Below are 4,303 nucleotides of genomic sequence, written 5' to 3' on the forward strand. Positions count from 1 at the left end.
ATTGTATCTGCAGCAAACTTGTAGCAGGGTCACACGCTGTTCAGATGGCTGCCATGATTGACCACCATGCTTTCTGACCATAGTGCGTGGAAACATTCATCTCATGTTGGGGTATGTGGCGTTTGATAACTGTCTTGAACAAAGTTGATATGATGCCCTCTGAAGCATTATGTCATGGAAGCATTCAAAACACTTGCTCACATTCACACAAGTGTAAATTCTATAGTTTAAGATATAAGTCCTTGGTTTCAATATCTCATGTTCTGTGTACAGGATGTGGTGATCCAACTGCCACGAGGGAACATATGACCGCGATTTATGTTCTTGATAGTAGTGAAGAAAAACACAAGGGCACATATGATCGCGAATAAATTTCTTGATAGTCGTGAAAAAAAACACGGGAGTGGATTAGATGCTCAAGCAGTACTTTAGTGACAACCATCCTCGTCCTTTTGAGGCTCATGAGTGGCTAGGGACTATCCTGAGAGAGCCTTATTTAGTTCACAAATGTTAAAATATATTTTGTTCTTAACGACTGAACTCATTGCGCTTAGTTTAGCGAGATTAGGAATAGCAATTTCATCCAACGTACTCTAATCCTAATCTTTGTTTAGTGACTTCTTTAGTTAATAGGTCACAATCTAGAGGGAAAAAAATATATATCGAGGCACCTAGCCATCGCATTAACAGGAAGAGCATTTTGGGACTGTCAAAATAACTTTTCACCTTAAGGACAGTATGTCCAAATCTGATTTATTACATATTTTTACATAAGATTATTGGTCAGTCCTTCCGTGGGCCTGCTATTTTTTGTGCAAAATTAATTAATGAATTACTGTATTTTTTGGACTATAAGCCGCGACTTTTCCCTCATGTTCTGAGCCCAGCGGCTTATAGTCCAGTGAGGTTTATCTGTGTGTGGGTTTTTTGGTTTTTTTTGCCAGCCACCAGCAAGCAAATGTGTGCATCTGTTCGAGGTGTCCATTTATGAAACAACTATCAAATAGAACTGAAAAGATGTGAATCAGTGGCTGTGCTCAAAAAGAGTTAAAACAATATATTTAAAAAACATTTTTTTCAGAGATGACTGATGTTGGACCTGACCTTCACAAACTGTGTTGTTCATGATGGGAGAGAAATAAATAGCTCTAAAGTGATGAGAAAAAAAATATTGTACACACCTATACACACAGGTTTGTGAGCTGGTGATAAGACAATTAATTGCAGGGTTGCAGCTTTCACCAAATGGTCTCCTTCAGGTATTATCAGCTAACAATCTACTTTCGCATTGGAATTAGTTGTGGTTTGCACGCAATGTATACTGAACCCAATTGGTAGAAAGTACACCCATTTCATTTCCTGCTAAGCCACAGAAAAATGATGCTTTAGATTCATAATATTGTGATAAAAAAGTATGTGAGATAGGAGATGTACCACATTTTCTATTTAAAGCCAATTCAATCAAAAAACAAAACATATATGTGTGTGTGTGTGTGTATATATATATATATATATATATTTATAAAATGACCAAGTTTGTGCAGTTAGTTAGTTTCGTCTGCTTCTCTAGCCATTGCTTGTCCTAAAATCATTGTTTGCTCCCCACACCCCTCAGTTTTGCCGTGACATCTGAGCTCAGATTTCCTTAAGTTTCACTAACTGTGTGGAGTGGCAGGAAAGAGAAGTGGAAGAGAGCTTTGAGTGGTTCCACTCTGTTGGTCAACTAAAACAGAGGTCTTGTCTCTATCACCTGAGCACACTCCACTAGTGTTCAAGAGTTGATACCCAAAGTCGCAAAGTTTTTGCCCTACTCATCTTAAAATAAAATTTAAAAAAAAAAAAACGCTGAGGTTCATCTATTGTGTCGTGGTGGTAACTGTAGCACCAGGAAGTTAGAAGGAATGAGAGCTGGGGGCTAAGCAGCACACATCTCAATGAAGTCTGCTTTTTAGAAGATAAGATGAGCTGGACAATGCAGCCATTGTCACAAGACTTAGGGTGGAAGGCAATTCCCACACAGCCCGAATTAAGGGGGGAGTCCAGAGAATTCCATGTGTCACTTAGAAAGAGCTCCTTTGAAGGTCCAAGCGGCAGGTGGAGGTTGAGGTTGTCTGCATTTTTCACATTCAAATCACAGTGAATTATTCACCTGCTGAAAGTCAATTATTGAGCTTCACATGCCAATGGCCACCATTGTGTTGCGGTATCACTATTTGTCATGAGCTGCTTGACTGTCACTATAGCGACCCAGGAGCGCTTCTTAATGTTTATCTCAGTTGCACAAGTGTGAGTAGAAACTTCTAAATTGGCTCTATTAAGAGAATACCGCAACTTTTAGCATTTGGTCTAATGATGGGGGTTACACTAGCCACACCTAAGGGGCCAAAGCAGATTTAAAAAAAAAAAAAAAAAAAATTGTTAGAAACCCTAGGAGAAACTAGGCTGTTCGATTTCATTCATTGGAGCGGGTGCAGCAGAGCTGTGATGAACATCTTGAGTACAGCCATAGTGGTAAGGACATTTGTCCCCGCTTAAGGTTAAATAAGTGGACAATGTCTCTGCCCCTCTCCCTGATAATACAACTCCAATTACTTCATCTCATTAGCCCAGTTTCACAAGACAGAGTAAAGAGCTTTGACTTAATGCAGGACACCTGTAAGGATACCAGAGATGTCCATATCAATTAAGCACCTTAAATAGCAATTCAATTAGTCTCAAACGGCAAACATGAGTTGGGTACCTGAAATTGCACTACCAATTTAGCTTAATTTACCAAATTTCCACCAAAAAAAAAAAAAAAAAAAAATACATAAAAATGCAGGCAGTCAAATTTGTTTATTGAATTTACAAAAATGTTTCAAGACCTAAAAAGCACTCACATTCCTCCCCCCAAATCCAAGCGTACAAAGAAACTTTTTTTTCTTTAACTGGCATCCTTAAAAAGAAAAAAAACTCACTGGACATTCGGACAAAAGATGTAGCCAACTATTTGATAGCACAGAGTGTGTTGCTTCCTGGTGATAGTCCAGTCCATGCAAGACTCCCACAAAGACTTGCATTTCTTGAGATGAAGAGCAGCAGCTGCAAATTGACAAACTCCAGGCATCTTATCTTTGGAGAAACCAATTGGTAAGGTGGTTGAACTCTTGATGCCCAAGGAAGGAGCCACGTGTACACACATCAGCACCACCGACTGTGGAGCAGAGGGGCCAAGGCGAGGGCAAGCAACGGCAAAAAGGGGGCATTGATCCTGGAGCACGCGTTCTTCTCAGTCGTGTTGCCGGTAGCTGCACTCAAGGTGGCTGGACTCACAGTGGCTGCAGCCAAAGTTGTATTCACAGACGAAACTGTGGTGTTTTGTCCATGGACCAACTGCAACACAAATGTTCAAATCAATTGCATTGGTTTACTGAAGGCACTATTAATTGAACAAGACTTGTCACGACTGTTGCAGAAGGCCTACATAATTGTTTTTAAAATGTATTGACAAACTACATTTACTTATTCCGCACTAAGCCAAATTATATACTTGAGGGTTATTGTCCACGATACTAAATTTCATTGTGGAGAAGGCAAAAAGTGCATTTGAACCGAAGAAAAGCCCCTCGCACTTAATTAGAAATTAGTAAATTAGAAACGAAAGGAACCTGCATTCCGTACTTCCACAAAAATGGGTTCAAACTTACCTGCGTTGAAAGTGCAAGAACCACGAGGAGAAGGCCAAAAAGAACGACACAGTGTTTCATCTTGCTGTGGGCGGAAAGAAACTTCAACGACTGGTCGCTAATTCAGGCAGGTGAAAGTGGCAAGATGATTCGAAATGGGGGGCTGAGCCTTATTTATACCCCCTCGAAGACGTCACGCAACAACCTTCTGATGCTTACTGGGCCAGATGCATTCAAGTGCTAACGGAAGTGTGTTCCCGATTTAATTTATTTAATTTCTCCCTTAATATATTTCACGTATTATAAGTTTTATCACTTAATTTATAATAAAACATTCAATTATTGAAGGTTTACCTTACAACAATCAATGATGGACATGACGAGACAATGTTTGTACACAAAACATCCAAAAGGATCATTCTATTCATAAGCGCAAATAAGTGCATTTTTTTGTTAGTCTAAACTGGTACAAATCTAATACAGGTGAAAACGTCACTAAAAACTCTTTATATGTGGAAAATTGTTAAGCAGCGCCCTCTTTTGGAATTGTGTCATGCTTGTGAGCCAGGTAATGTATTTTGACCATATTGCCTTTCCGTAGTTGTTCTCCTTTTAATTTCTTCCGGTATAAACAACGC

General features: G+C 39.4%; 1 long non-coding RNA gene across 1 annotated transcript; it reads right to left on the bottom strand.

Annotated features, from left to right (window-relative positions):
- Positions 1–2,816: 2,816 nt before the first annotated feature.
- Positions 2,817–4,160, bottom strand: LOC148413128 (uncharacterized). The gene is made up of 2 exons (XR_015867817.1): positions 3,687–4,160; positions 2,817–3,372 (listed from the first exon to the last, which is right to left on the bottom strand). It is a non-coding gene; the product is annotated as an uncharacterized LOC148413128 (long non-coding RNA).
- Between the last annotated feature and the right edge of the window lie 143 nt (positions 4,161–4,303).

Source organism: Hippichthys cyanospilos, chromosome 14 (genome assembly GCF_059441005.1).
Source record: "Hippichthys cyanospilos isolate Australia breed blue-spotted pipefish chromosome 14, RoL_Hcya_1.0, whole genome shotgun sequence".
Taxonomy (NCBI): Eukaryota; Metazoa; Chordata; class Actinopteri; order Syngnathiformes; family Syngnathidae; genus Hippichthys; species Hippichthys cyanospilos.